Source organism: Nothoprocta perdicaria, unplaced genomic scaffold (assembly GCF_003342845.1).
Source record: "Nothoprocta perdicaria isolate Ctin4 unplaced genomic scaffold, notPer1 scaffold_55, whole genome shotgun sequence".
Classification (NCBI taxonomy): Eukaryota; Metazoa; Chordata; class Aves; order Tinamiformes; family Tinamidae; genus Nothoprocta; species Nothoprocta perdicaria.
The window spans coordinates 3689617-3706018 of record NW_020455810.1 but is presented as its reverse complement, the minus strand read 5'-3'; the positions used below and the strand labels follow the sequence as shown (position 1 = coordinate 3706018).

At 36.3% G+C, this 16402-nt stretch overlaps 1 protein-coding gene across 1 annotated transcript in view; it reads left to right on the top strand.

Annotated features, from left to right (window-relative positions):
• Positions 1-16402, top strand: part of ADCY2 (adenylate cyclase 2) — a 159274-nt gene that overhangs the window by 77988 nt on the left and 64884 nt on the right. The gene's annotated exons all lie outside the window — the stretch shown is intronic.

The window sequence follows — 16402 nt, the reverse complement described above, 5'->3', positions numbered from 1 at the left end:
CAGTTCTTTGTGCCCAAGAGCAGTACTGTGAAATCATTGCCATAATGTATTACTGCACTGTTTTAAAGTATTTCAAACTACAATACTGAAAAACATGTGATGTAGTTCTAAGGGTCAGGTGTATTAAGAAGAGCTAGGGGAATTGCATAATGAGAGTATCTGTCATTTACTGTAGCAGCTGAATAAAAGGCTTCTCTGATTGCTTTATATAGTTCTTTTTTCTGTTTGCAAGTTCTGTACAGTGCCTATCATCCTGACAGATAGCTACTTCATTTGAAAGAATTTGAAATACAAATTAGTGCATCAAGTAGTAAAGAAGATAGGTGTATTTTGCTCTGAAGGTCACCAAATTCAAACTTCAAACTGTTAAGGGTGAGAGAACAGAGACTTCATGGATGCATATGGTGCCTTCAAGGGTATGTCTAGTACGTTCCTGATGGCCTTAACTGTTGTATTTGGGGAAAGTCTCACAGATACTTGCAGTCAGTTTAAATCCAATTTTTCAGCATATACCACCAATACTTTAGATGTGAAAAAGAGCAAATGAAGAAGCTATACCAGAACTTTGGTGGATGTTATGTGATCCTAGATCTAGCCTCATTCTGCGGTGTGTTTGGGTTGCACAGTGGCTGAAGCTGCTCTGAGACATTTAGAGTAGTCAGGAGAATGTCTTACAGTAAACGGAGGAATTGGTGATTAGGTGCAAGATCTGCACAAGCCACTATTTTGGAAAAGGTTGTGGGGGGACAGTCATTTATAAGTGAGGCTTTCACTCCTCACTCCATGAGCTGTGTGCATCAATAGGTTTTGTAGTTGATCTCATACAATGAATGTATTTTTCTGTGTATATTGTCTTGCACTCTTCTGATGAAAATGCATGCCATAATATCTCCAAATTAGTTGCAGCAAGACAACTAATTTGTCTTGAACAAATTAGCACAAGACTTACACAAGGCACAGGGCAACTACTCCCAGACGTGTGGTAATAGTGCCACTGCAGGGTGGGGTGGCACCTTTTGGTGACCTGGGGCTGCTGTGATGGCTTCAGGGCTCCAGGTCACGCAGGAGAAGATGGTGGATATTGCTGGCTGTGTTCGAGTTCAGCTGCCAGAAAGATGCAGGCAGATCATAACCTAAGAGCAAAATACATAGCAGACATCAGGGTATCTCTTATTTCAGAGTTCTTAGCTTCCAGAGCACTATTGTGAGGGTCCAGGTTCTGTTTTTGTTCTTGGTTGATTTTTCTTATGAGTACTGGAAATTAATTAGTGTGTCCGATGGAATTAGGGAAATTTATTACAGGGCACACTGTCAATAGGTAAAATGAACAGGGTAAAGAAGAAGCTTATAGAAGTCAGTAGTTAGAACAAAATGCTAGCAGGTGTTTTTTGCAGATATGTATTATCTGCTAAATGCCATGAACTTCTGTGGAAAGCCATCAGTAAGCAGTTTTGATCCCCTCATGTTTCTGAAGATCGTACAAAAACGATCAAGAAACTAACAAAGGAGAAAAGCAAAAAAAATATTTGCAATACTATGGCGGATGTTTGCTGTTATTTGGAAAGGCTACATTTATATTATGCTCCAGCCCCGATAGATGGGTAGCATAACAACCATCTTTCATTAATAAAATTATGTGAAATTATGTGAAATAAAATTACAGAATGTTGATGAGAATTACAATTAATTTGTTATATATCTAAATATGCATGGTAATATTAGTTTTTTGATCAAAATAAATGTATCAAACAGCTAGCCAAGATCCATCTGCACACCTCTAAGTAGCGTACTTCTTGTCTTGGCTTGTGCATTTTTGTTGCTGATAGTAGACGGACCAAAGTTGGTTAAACTTAGGTAGGTGAAGGGGACAGACTTATCTGATTATTTTACTTTTTCATTTATTTATTTATTTATCTTACCTCCTCTAAAACAACAGATGCTCTGATCTTAAATAGATGCGTTTAGTTTTATCCTGTCAACACCTTTATATGCCCTTTGTCGTATTTGATGGTTTTCCAACCAAAAAGAGAAGGAGGTAAAAGTCCTTATAAAGACCCTTACAAATGCTGCATTTTTAGCTATGAGCATATGCTCATACCTAAACTGGGAGTTAATTCCAGGAGTATTTTTTTTACTCAATGTATTTCTGGATTTAAAAGTTTGCAGACACAGAGAAGTGAATGCATTTGAATCTGTTACTTCTGTTATTTAATACTGCCCTTTTTTTTTTCAAGGAAAAAGGAAATGGTCCACATTGTTAGCATTCGGGTAGCAAAAGTCAGTCATATTATTGCATAGGATTGGAATACATTGAAATGATAGGAGCAGGTGCATATTAAAAAATGTTAAGTTCATTTTGAAAAAGCTTTTCTTAGCATGAACATTGATTTTTCCATCTCTTTCTCAAGCAAAAATTGATTTTCTTCAGTGAGAATTTACAGTTACTTTTACACAAGAGGCAAGCATAGGGATATCCTTCTGAGTACTTAGGCCTCCGGATCCAACTTAACCTCATGGACATCATGTCTTTTATAATTGTTTTTGAAAGATGATTTTGATGTGAGCCCCTCAAACCTGTCCAAGATTTGGATTCTCAGGATTACCTGAGAGCCCAGATTGTCAGGCATGTTCACAGTGACAAGGCAGGTCTGAGGAGTAGTGAGGATGTCACCCTTTGGGTTGAGGTCCAATATTTACAGAAGAGATATGTGAAGCCTCCCAAGATCATCAATTTCAAGAGACATATTTAATATAGCTTCATAACATTATCTCTCCCATTGAGGCAGACTAGCTGATATTTTGCAGAGCTAATGACTCACTGAGTTAGTGATCTTAACACTGACAAGTGTTTAACATAATTGTTCTTTCTCTCTGTTGGTGCTTTGTATTAGGAGACATGGGAAATATGCTCTGAAAAATTCTTACAGTGTAGCAGGTAACTGTTTGTCAGGTGTTCATGCTCAGTGGGTTCTCTAGGATACTATCTTTAAAAAAGAGGCAGTATAATGATGGTTTTAGAAACAACACTTGGGAAGGAGATTAAATTGAATGAGGCTGCAGATCATTGAGTGGGATTTTAACTTTTTCACTGAAACATGATGATCTGATACCATTCACTGGAAGAACTGAAATACTTTAGAACCTCTTTAAAATAAATCTGAAGTAAAGAAATCTCATAAATTTCTGGCACTTGAGCCTCTTCATGAAGAGCATAACTGTTTGAAATGTGTTATTTGGAACCAATAAAAAAAGTGTGGATTCATAAAATTTCAACAAATACATTTTATGCTTCCTTTTTGTTCGTCTTTTGCCCATGTCCATTGCCAATAAAATAGGAAATCTGTTTTAGCAGAAAAGGAAATAGCATAAAGGCTATACCATCAATCATATACCCCTCTAACAGTACTCTGATGTGGAGGAGTATTCTTTAGTCAAAAATCAGAGCAGTGTGTGTGTATCCTTTTTAATTTTCTTGGAAATATGGAGAAGAATAATGATTCAGGTCAGTCATTCTAAAGTTACAATTGTTCTTTTACTTCCTTTTCTTATTGTCAGGGGTTCAAAGGTGGTTACTTTAGGCTTCCAATATCAACACTTCATCAGCTGATAAAATAGAGGGATTTCAGTATCTTTGGTCATATTCCTTGTCTACTCTCACTCTGTGAAACAGAGTTTTCAGAAGAAACATCATCTCTCAACTGGATAAGTGCTGTTAAGTGCAGAGTGATATCATGAACTTGGCCGAATTCACCATCCTTTTTCTTCTTAGGGGTTATGTTTACAAAGGTTAGTGCAGCAGAGCTAGATAATCTTTTTCAGCTCTCTTTATAGCAAAGTCTTGTTTTTCCTAAAAATATTCTTGGCAATTCTTTTGTCATAAGAGTTGATCTGCAGTGCAGCCACAGTGGGACAAAGTTTTCTCTAATTTCTGGAGGGTATTTAATTTTAGAGTATCTCTGGAAATTAGGTTTTTGGTGTATATAAGTGTATATAAAGAAATTGTGGACAATAATAGGATCTCCTGGCAACAGCAGCATAAATTTTATCTTTGGTAGTGATTGTGCACCAGTTACTGCAAAGATTTTTCCACTTCTTTATATAGTCTAATTATCTTGATAGTGTCATTACCTGTGCTGTAAATGTGTCTCAAACATTTACTCTGCTTTAGTACTAACTGCATTATTCATTCATTTCAATTATATTTGGAAGGATCTAAGGATAACACACCGGCTTCTATTATTCAATTAAGAAACTGAATATTAATATTTTCTTTTCATAAAATATTTCAGAGGAAGTGCTACAAAATTGGAATATGTTCAATATTTGAAAATAAAAGTAATTCTTGGCAATATTATCAAATATATCTGTCATTTTTGACAAAGAAGATGTCATTCTAAGGTTAGGGTGAAGGATTAGGGATTATGGTTTAGGGGTTAGGGATTATGGTTTGGGGTAGGGATTATGGTTAGGACTATTTTAGGTTAGGATTAAAGGTTGGATTAGAGTTAGCATTTAGATCTAGAGTTAGTGTTAGGGATAAGGGTTATGATTTAGAGTTAGGGTTAGGTTAGGATTTTGGAATAGGGGTATGCTGGATAGGCTTTTTTTTCCCCCTTTTTTTTTTTTTTATTCCCTAGATATGCCATTAGTTATAGGACACCTTTTCTTAGTGCTATAAAAGTCTTTGAGTCTTTTAGTCTTTGGATATTTTTCACTTTTTCTGCCAGCAGTTACCTTTTGTTTTGATTCTGTCTATCACTACTTGTTGGTTGAATTTGTTTTATAGTACAGTTAGGCACAGCTCTCTGAGACAATTTGAGACAATAATCTAGCCAATAATCTTAATAAATTTAATATTTACTGGTAAAGAGAATTCCTGATTTTATAACTTGTGATATATATATTATATATATCATTATTAAAGAACCAAATACCATCACTGGAAGTCTAGCAATCTAAATGATTCCTTACATATTTCACTATTTTGAAATGAACAGTTTAGCAAATAACCTTTAGAAATATGCTGCACAGCGTGATAGAAACACTGCAGTTCCTGCAGATATAGTTTGTTTATTTTTTAAAATACCTTAGCATATTATAGAAAAAAAGTCATTTACCATTTTGCAGTGAAGTAGCTGAGATTTCAGCAGTTTTTAGTGTGGTAATTCATTACATCCTCAGATAAAGTGATGAGTCATGCTGCCTTACTTTGTGCTAAGAGTAAAATGTATGTCTTAAGCAGATGCTAATTGCCACATATATACTGATAAATCTGAGGCAATATATAACTTACAGGCACATGTTAATTTTTGTCATGCTATCTGCAGTTTTGTCAGTTGCATCACAAAAACTAATAGCTAAAATTCATTTCTTTTCTGAAAGAGAATTTCTTTTGATAGCCAGTCCATTTTTCTCTATTGTAAAACTATAATTTAAAATTGTCATTTTTAAATTGAATTATCTCAGTCCAACTAGAATCTCTTTGTCCTTATTATGTCCTTTTAAACTGGATTAAAAATCTTTTATACAGGTAGAGATCACAGAATATTGTACCTCCTTTTTTATTTTTAAATATTTATAGGTCATAACACTGTTAAATATCTTTAACATTTATCTCTATTCAGAATTTTCCAGAAATGTGATTGTTCTTGCACCATTTTTTCTCAACTCATCATATTTTTCTGTATGATTTTTGTAGTAAGCATATCTGAATACACTATTGTCAGCAGTGCTCTCAGTAAATATCCTATAAAGAGAAAAAGGTCTATAAAAGTCTTTTTTTACAAGTCAGTAGGCCACATTGGCCTTGCTATCAGCAACATTCCACTAGGAGTTACTGAGTACAGTGAACTCATTATTCTTTCCAAAATGATTCCTTTCTATAGAGACCTCCATGTTGTAAATAAACTCTTTAATTCTGGGTAAATATCCCTTGGATATTTTAAATACATTCTGTACAGCTGCACCCAAGTAACTCTGTATTTCTGTAGCGTTCGTAATCATCCTGTTATTCTGCATGTTATTTCTAAATACTTTTTTTTTAAGTGGTGGTCCACGTGAGCATTTATGCTGGCAGCACACATGTTTGGAAGAACTGTGGCTGGAGGGTTTTTACTCCAGTATGCCACTGTGTCATGCCAGTGTGCTAAGGGCAGAGGCATGCTCACTGCCATAAGGTCTTCTCAGCAATCTGGCTAAGTTGGAGGGTTTTTTTTATTTTGTTTTGTTTTTAAAATGAGCTAAAACTGCACATTGGAGCTCAAAGGTATATATTATCTCAGACATGCTACTCAATGTGCCCAAAATAAGAAAAAGTTTTCTCAGTAAGTTGCACTTTGAACCCTACCATTAGTTGGACTGTGACCCATTCAGGCTGTGCTACTTGGCCAATTATTAAATCAAAATGTTGAATGCATTCATTAAGCAATCAAGTGTTTGTATAAATATAAATTATCCTAAGAACAATTGTCTTTATCATGGGACCATGTGTTCAGAAAAAAAAAAATCTTTAAATGATTTTTTTTAAATCTTACTGATAACAAATGGGTCAGTAAAGAAATCAAACTCACAAATTATAGCTGCCTTAACTGCTGAGGCAGCTGTGGTTGGAGCAAAGGTTTAGATGTGATCAAAGATGAAAATAAATTTTCTATCTTGAAAAAAATCTCGCTTAACCTTTTAAAATGCTGCAAGTAAACACCCTTCCTGAACTACTTCTCCCTGTAGAAGTTGGAATGAAAGTGTCAGATTTCAGTGAAATAAGGAACTAGAGAGGAAATCCAGTAATGCACTTTCTCCCTTCCTGCAGTTGTTTTAGTGTGTTATCTAATGACAAAGAAAAAGAAGCAGAAATTAAAATGAAAAAAAAAAAAAAAGGGAAAGGACACAGATTTAAACACTACTTTTACATTTACGTCTTTTGTATTTACTACAATCTGGTTTGATTTTTGTCAGGTTTGATTTTAATCAGGTTTGATTTTTATTGATCAAACTTAATTTGATTTTTACAGGTCCATTTCAAAAGAGAGATCTGGGTTTGACTTAAATGATCAGCTTCTTTTTCATAAGCAGAGGCAAAGTTTCAGAGTGCTTCCTCATATGCCTGCTTTCAAATAATATGTTCCCAGAAGGTTTTATCCCATTTTATTTCCGTTTTCATAAAAAAAATAGAGAAAAGCATCTCAAACATCGGGAGGTTGGATAATTCCCACTAGGTATCTGTCTAAAGGGTTCTTCACTACTCAGAGATTCTGCACCTTTCCTGTTTCCATGAGTTCTTACCTTTTAGGGAATATATACCCTCCTGTCCATCTTAAATATTCCAGTGCAATGTAAGCCTGTGAATGCCAGACACAGGGAACGTGACCTTAAAATACAACGTGCTATTGCCCTTTCACCTCTGAATTTTTATAATGTTTTTATTTTTTTAAATCAACTTGCTGGAGATCAGCTAAAAATATTGACTAAATCCCTTCCGTGCTCTGCCAGTGCTGCTGTGGAACTAACTTGCCTGATTACTTGTTAGGTCCGAATTCTGCTTGACATGATATTTTTCATACATTTGGAGGTCAACTGAATAAACCACTGTGCACTTAACTGAAATATCGGTGTGCATTCAAGGACAAATTATATGTACTCATTTACTGCAACCAAAATCTATCTGAAGTATACAGTGTTTTAACTCTTTTTTGTTCTAAAAGGAAGAAAAATAAAATGGCTTCTGGCTCTGTAAATGATTATAACTTGAGAGTGCATTCATGTTTCTTTTTTTTAATGCAGCTTGATCTCTGTGTAGAGTATTATCCTGATGCAAGAAAAAAATGACTACAAAGCTTCTATCTTTTAGTCAATTAGTGGAAAGTCTGCAAGATCCCTGAAATTTGTACCCTTTGATCACAAGGAATTATGCTGTCTCAGCCCTTTCTTAACTTCGTATGGATCTCACTTAACCCTAGTTAGGGCTTCCATTACAACTGCTTCTGTTTAAAGGGTCTCTCATAGTCTCATCCTTTCTAATATCTACTAATACCTTATAATATCTATCATCTAGATAGATTGTTTGAATGACAAGTTGACTATGAGGCAGCAGTGTGCCCTTGTGGCCAAGAAGGCCAACGGGATGCTGGGGTGCATTAAGAGAGTCTCCAGCAGGTCGACGGAGGTGATCGTCCCCCTCTACACAGCCCTGGTGAGGCCACATCTGGAGACTGTGTCCAGTTCTGGGCTCCCCAGGACGAGAGGGATGTGGAGCTGCTGGAGAGAGTCCAGCGCAGGGCTACCAGGATGATCAGGGGCCTGGAACATCTGCCCTGTGAGCAAAGGCTGAGGCAGCTGGGCCTGCTCAGCCTGGAGAAGAGGAGGCTGAGGGGGGACCTGATCAGTGTCTATAAATACCTCAAGGGAGGCAGTGAGGAGGAGGGGGTGGCCTCTTTTCAGTGGAGGCCAGCGATAGGACTAGAGGAAACAGCCACAAGCTGAGGCACCAAAAGTCACACAGAAACGTAAGGAAAAAAATTCTTAACAGTGTGGGTGACAGAGCCCTGGCACAGGCTGCCCAGAGAGATTGTGGAGTCTCCTCTGGAGAACTCCCAAACCCGCTTAGACACAATACTGTGCCCCGTGCTCTAGATGACCCTGTGTGTGTGGGGAGGTTGGACTAGATGATCTCTAGAGGTCCCTTCCAACTTTAAGGATTCTATGATTCTATGATATACTGTTAGCGAACAGGTATTCATGGTTACTCTTTTTTGTTTTGTAATAAAGTCAGTGTTGTTTTTCTCCCTCACTGATATTTCTCACCCTTTATTTCCCTGACTTTACATCCTTTACATTGCTCTAAAAGAAAAGGTTTCTCCCCCTTTTTTTTTTCCCCCTAATGAAATAAATATCTGCTACAGCCAGGAACTGCAGCTGACCTTTCCCAGATACATCACTTTGAAGACTCAAAATCATTCTACAAATAACTTTATCAACAAATATTCTTTCTCTGTCATTTTTATTTGATGCAACCTTAAGTTTTGCCAGATGATCTTGTTAAAAGGCACTCAAAATTCATTAGTCTCCAAAGTATCATTCTATTTTCTTCTTTCATGTCTCTCTGCCAATAAATTAGTATCTTCTTCCCTGCCTTTTTGTCTCATGGGACCTATACTTTCCTCTTGTGTTTGTTTCTTCTCTTAGAATGTAAATTTTTCTATGCAGTCTTTCAGTGAGAATCTTCCTGCCTGTGAAAACCTGTCTTTGCCTATTGCCAAAAGTAGGTCTAAATGTATCCTGTTATACCTATCTGAGCTGCGTTAAGTGTAGCAGCGGAGAATGATCTGTGGGGCATGAATAAGAGTGTGAACATAAGACATTGTCAAGACTAAATGTTTAAACTATGTTCTTTCTCTAAACAGCTTGTATGAGAAGTTCCAAGAGGAAAAGTAAGTCTGGAGTCAGTCCTGATCATTGCATGTGAGCATCCCTGCATAGATGAAAGAAAAAAATAGAGAATCATAATAGTAATGCTAAAACTACATAAAAATCAGGAAGCTAATTGAAAGCAGCATTTAGAGGACAATTTGAAACTTGAAAAGGCAGGCAGAAGATATGGAGACGACTTAAATGACCACATGAAAGTCTTAAAGCACAGATAAACTATTTATTTTGAAGATGCTGAGGAGTGAAGTTATTGAAGAGCAGAGTAAAAGACATTGCTAGGAATAAAGAGCATAGGAAGAGGCACTGCATTTGAACAAAAAATTACTATCAGCAAGTAGTAGTCTCTAGAACTTTTTTGCATGTATTCTAGTGAGTATATATTCTCTATTTTCCATGTTTGGGAAGGATTTTCTTTATATGATGGCAGATGCGATTCTTTAAAAATGATTTAGTCAGAATACATTCTGTTATCTTCCTTCCTTCCCAACTCCAAGCTATATTGGAGGTTCTGGTCACATGTGAGATGACTGAAGGCAACAGAGTGTGACTTGGCCTTGTTAAGTACCCTTAGCTTTATAGGTCACTTTTGGTTCTGTGCATGAGTTGGTCTGTCCAAAATATGAAGAGTGCCTTTTACAGTGCTATTAGGCAGGCCAGAGCAGGTATGGTTCAACAACTGGGGGCTACTATGCATTTTTTTCAATTAATTAAATAAAAAAGCCCTGATGTTCATAAGGCTTATATGTTATCACAATGTGATCCACACTGACAACACTGGAAAACACATTTACAGAAAGTTAGTTTAATCCAGATGGGTAACTTCTGCTCTGTGATTTTGCAATTTAGAGATTGCTGGACCAAATCAGTCTGTGAAGAGTAGAATTTTAAATTAATACATCTATTTTATTTGCATATGTACAAATAGAATTTGCCCTGACTTTTGTTTTTACATTTTCTTCTGGTTTATCTTAAAATATATTCTTGCATGGTCAACATAAGTTAACAGCAAGCATTTCTTTTCTGATGCCACAGGGAGCAAACTGTGTACAGCTTGTTATAGCAGTTGAAAAAGTAGAAAATAGAAGAAAATAGAATACATGACATTTTTGTCATGTACAAATGCTCTGCAAGTATGTCCGAGTATATCTACTTATTTTATCACTCTAGCAGAATAATTTCTACAAAATCCCAAATTATTACTTTCTATACAAATTGTTGATGTGAAAGACTAATCTTTTGTTGCTCTACTAATGTATATTTTTCTAATGAGAATTGTTTGATCATTTATTGGTTCTCTATAAAAACTTTCCCTTTTTTTCATTCTGTTCAAACTGTAGAACTAATTTTCCTCCCTTATATTAATTTTCTACAGTTACTACAAATTAATGTGTGCATCTTCAATTAGTTTGAGGAACAAATGATATGTCGTAACCCAATTTAGAACCAGGAGCATCTGAATAACATATTTCTATTTGCTGAAATCTCATTAATTTTGCATAGAAAAAGCAATTAAATTATATTATTGTTGCTCATAATTTTATCCAAACTTTGTGGAAGGTTTCTAGGTATTGTCAAAAGACTATCATTAAAGGACTGGATAATGCTATCAATAGATATGCTGAAACTTATTCACATAAATCATTGCAGCAGAGTTTCTTGCTAATTTTATTTTTTTCATTCAGTCAAAATTATCATCCAGCCTGTCAAAGACATAAGCACATTGTTGCATATCATTGCATACATTAGCATTTTAAAGATATGACTGACTGAGGATGAATTAATTGGGAACTATGAACAGGATAAATGAAAATGCAGCTAAGAATTAAGGAAGTGGCAATGCCATAGTTTATTGAATTTCTGATACATTTGGAATGCAAATATATATGAAGTATAGATGAATCTCAGAAAAATCTGATGACATGTAAGAAGAACTACAGATGTTTAGGATCCCTTGAAATGCAGATGGATGTAGGATCTGCAAAATTTATGATTTACTTTCAGGGATGTATTTAAAAGTAAAGAATCAAGTCAGCTTGATGCTCGCTGAAATGTTGAGAGAAGTATCAAGCACATGTTACTTGATATATATTTTGAGACCATGTGACATGCCTCTGTCTCTGTTAGTCCTCGTGGCGATTTACAGTGATTTCCAAAAGGAGCATGCTATTTTTTTTATACTAGAAAGTTTAAAGTAAGTGATCTGAGTCTCAGTGACAACATGAAAAGTCCAACACAACTGATATGTGTAAGGCCTGCAGCCCTTTGGGGACTTACTTCACTTAGTTCATTCTTATTTCATGAATAACTCAGTTTTCTTACTGTGAAAAGGCCCCATATTCATACAGTACATTCAGTTGCCCACCGAAAAGGATTTTGTTCAGCAGCTTTGGCATTAGGTCCATTCTGGCATCAGCTGAAGAGCGAGTGCGGAGGCAGCTCCTTCACACAAACACCTCCATGAAAGATGTGCTGTTGAGCAGGCTGGCAAGACCTGCTGTAATTCCCAATTTTGTGCCAGTTACTACTGGTGCAGTGCTGCCTTTCTGAGCCCACTGCTGCATTGCCACATCTATCACGTGTTTGATAGATTGCTTCTATGCAAGGCAATCCCTAGGCAGAAGAATATGCAAGTTAGTTTTCTCAGATTTGAGTGAAAGCTCTTTATCAACCTTAAAATACTTACAGGTCCCAGGCATGGGAATTTGTTGTGGAGTGTGCGCTATCCCAGTATATTGAGTGCTGTTTGCAGAATTGCTTTGATGTTGTGCAGGATGCCACTGTATGTGGGTTCAGCTTTTGCACTGGGCCTTATGCAACCAGATATACCTGTAAAGAAATTTGTTTTCTTAATCTTGTAAAAATATTCTAGTCTGATATGTATTAAACAAAGTGAGTTTTGATGTCAATTTATGCATAAAATAAAGCCTTAGCATGCCAGTGTGCAAATATTTTATTTACATTTCTAGAAGGTAAAAAGAATTCTGAAAGAATCATTTTACTGAAATTCATAAGGTGCAGAATTTCTGGTTTGTTTCTTGTTTGAAGTAGCCCCATATATTTGTTTATGAAATAGCATGGATTTGGAGGGTAGAGCCAATTGTTAGAGTAAATATAACAGTACATATTTCCTTTGCTTCTTCATAAAAGTGTTTTGGGCTATTGTTTGGAAATAATAACAGTCTTTACTGTTTCTTTGTGCAGCATAGTTTGGGTCTTGGCTTTTGGCATAGCCCCTTAATTTTCCATTGACTATATTAAAAAAAAATAAAAAATTTAGATCTTGTATATCTTGTTGGATTTCCATCCTGCTTGAATGGAAATAGTACATCTAGGCTGTCGTCCTTTCAATGTGATGGTATTAGATGCTGAGAAACAGGTATTTTAAGATTGCAAACCTGAATCTGTAGATTAGGATGCACTTGGTCCAGTGGAAAAGGTGCCAGTATTTTGCCACATAGTGCCAGATGATAGTCTCAGGCTTCTCTGGAGGTAACACAAGGGAAAGGCTGCAGGAAAACAGCAGATATCAATCATACCAGTCCGATAGGATGCAGACCTCTATTTGTAATGTGTTAAAGAAAATTGCCTGTGTATGTGTGGTGTCATTCCTTTACTAGCATTTTTTTGTGGACTGAATGTGGGCTTTTGCAATGAAAGCTTCACTTGCATAACCTGAGCATGAAAGAACCTTTTGTCCCCAAAGCAATTCTAGAATTTTCTCAGTGTATGAGCTGCAAAGCTGGTGGGATTAGGTGTAGCTATAAAGACTTAACCTTGCTGCATCACTGAGAAAGTTTATTCAAACTTTAGACCACACTTGGCTTGATGGAGCACACTTTAGCTTCATCTGAAAAGACTGTCAGGGATCTACCTCTAAAATGAACCTCATGCAGATAAGTAGCTTTCCATGAGCACGGGAAAAGAGAGGAGCTTTCTTTTAGCAGACAATTGGTTTGAACTTCACTTATTTGCAGACATTTGTACATTGTTGTCTAACCCCTGGATTATTTGTAAAAATATGACATTTGTTCGTTCAGGCATCCCATTTCTGCAGCATTTGTAGCTAGAAATCAGTAATGGGCTGATGTTACAGGCTGTAAATAGCAGTGGGCTGCAATATTGGTCCTGTTGAGATTATGGACTGCCCTGTGGTATTTGAAACCAGCTCGAGCCTACTCCAAAACATATGAAAAGAACAACGGAAAGCAACTGTTGTGTGCAAAAAATTAACCATCACATGCCAAAATTTTATTCAAGTAAAAAAGGCCCATTGTGACCTTGCCCAAACATGCCCCTAATGGCTGGAGACATTCTTTGCAAGTAGACACTCTGTGCCAAATGGGTGGTACCTACACCTCTGAAGAGACTGTGGTCCTCACGGTTATGTCTGCATCTTTATATACATAAACAAATAAGTTGGAAAACACTTTGGAAAATGCTATACATGGTAACATTGAAAAAGTTATTTAGGAGTTTTAGAAAAGTAATATATTTCTGCAAGCTTCAGCCCTTGCGATGAGTAAATTATGGTTTGCATAGTGAGAACTGGTAATGTGCATTCATGAGTGGTATATCACTTAGAGTGTATGGTATTGATTTTTTTCTGATCAACTTCTTCAAAATAAAGATAAGTTATTTTCAAAACTCAGCTTTTCAAGTTCATTTTCAAGGGGGATCATAGTTTTTAATTTAAAACTTTTCAAATTCAGTAGCTCACAAAGATAATTGAAACATACAGTTAAAGAGCAGATGGGAAATTTCTGCAAGACATGAATTATGTAAATAAACAAAAGAGAAGAAATAGATTTAATGAAAATCATTATTGTTCCCTTTTGTTTAGAGCATTGTAAGGAAACAAAAGGGCTGCTTTATAAAAGCAATATCAGTGTATACCCTCTAGAGACCTGCCTGCTCTTTGATTTCCAGCTAAGGTGAGTCAGCTTTCTCTTCTTTCAAGGCTCGGAAGTGACTTGTGGAACAAATGGAGACTCCTATTGAGTAAAAAGGTGTTAGCATATATGGCTTACATCATTAAAATTCATCACCACTCTTTTGCAAGGAGTGGGACAGGTTCTGTACTGTAAGTTCATTTTCTTTATATTTGGATGAAACAAAATTCTTGAACTAACTTTTACTTAAATTTTCTTGCCATTAAAGTGGGCTATTGGATGGGCCAAAGGATGTTAGCTGTACATATAGAGATTTATTCAGCAGCAAAAGAGCAGGGCACGTTAGGTGTGCAGAACTTTCTTTTTTTAACCTTAGAATGCATACATCTATTTCTAATGAAAACCTAGATTCGTTTTATCAAATTCTTTTGTTGATAAGTGTTTTACTTGGTCTAGTATTCTAATTTAGTAGAACCTGACCTGCAAATGACTTCCCAGCTTGCTTATGGACCTTTCTAATCACCTTATCATGGCCTTGCCTGATGATCTGGAATTCTGGCTGGCTCTGGCTGCTCTTCCTGGCTTAGGTTCTATAGGATTGGGCACAGCTGGTGAGGTCTTAGCCTCTGCTTGCCCAGTTTTCACATTTGACTCCTTGTTCCCCTTGGCCTTGGGAGCCAGTATTTACCTTGCGGTTCCCTGACACCTTTTGAAAAAAAAAAAAAAGAAATCACATGGGAATTCATATTCCTTAAAGATCAATCAGAGAGATTTGAGATAGTGATGTTCTCATTCATGCATATCTGCTTTAATTTTCTAATTCTGATACCAGGTTCTGGCTTCAGCAGCCTTGAAATTTCACTTAAACGATCATTAAATTTCACTTAAATGAGCATGAAATCTCTTCATCAAATGAATGGGACACTGCTTATGTAGACCTTTTGAGAACCATCATCTTAACCTGGTTGTAAGGCTTTGTGTAAGACCATTATCTGTCTTACACATCTTATTTCTTGAATATCAGTGCAGTTTTGGCAGGCGACTGGTAAAATAAACAGTATAGTTCAGGGGAAACGATGACAAATCAATTTGGATGTGTATGTATGGGAGAACAGTAACTCAAGTTGCAGTTTGACTGGTACCACAGAAACTCTTCAGTCCCAGAAGCTAGGGAGGTTGATTCTTCACTCAGCAGCTATAGTTGCATCCTCAAGAGCATATTCAGAGAAGAATATTTAACACTGCAGTGTTGACAGGAGCTAAGACAATATGTTCAGCATGGATCTTGTGCTCTACTTTTTAGCCTTAGGTAAATCTAGGTAGGTAGATCTAGCCCCTCAAAGATGTCAGCAATGAGTGGTGAAGGGAAAGTACAATTTTAGACAACACTGAGAGTCAGTAAATAATTGGTCTTTTGTGTCTTACATTACAATGTTGAAAGGCCATGTTGGTAGTGCCTCAAAGACATTTTTGAGGGGATTTTAATCATTGCCATAGTGGTGTTTCTGTTTCATCAGAATAATGTACTGTTGTATTTGCTAGTTTGAAGACTTTCAAATGCTGCGTTATCTTCTTGGCCCTCATACACTCTTAATTTTACTTTCTTCTTTCAGACTGTAGCTCTGACAGTGGTTTTTCTATCAACTACAAATAGAATTTGCCACAAAAACAATATCTTGTATGTTAGTTCACCTAGGTGTTGATGTATTCCATCCCAGATTTTGATGTATCCCATTCCAGATTTTGAAGTTTCCCATCCTTTTGACAGAATCAGTCTGAAAGTATTACTGGATAAGAAGCCATTGTAAGCAGTATTCTTGATTTGCTGATTTGCTGTGTACTGCACCAGTCTGCAGAAATTTAAGTGTACAGCATCAAGAAAAACCACCTGATTAGGAATTGTTCCTATTTCTTGCGATGAATTCTTTCGAGTTGCCAAAGATTTTTTTTAGAGTTTTTTTTTTTTTAACATTCTGATTTTCTTAAGCTCTTTTGCTTGCAGGGAAAGAAGGAACATCGTGTTCAGAAATGTTTTACATTTGGCTGACCGGCTCAGCCGGTGTGTTCAGAAATAGCTGTGATTCAGCATC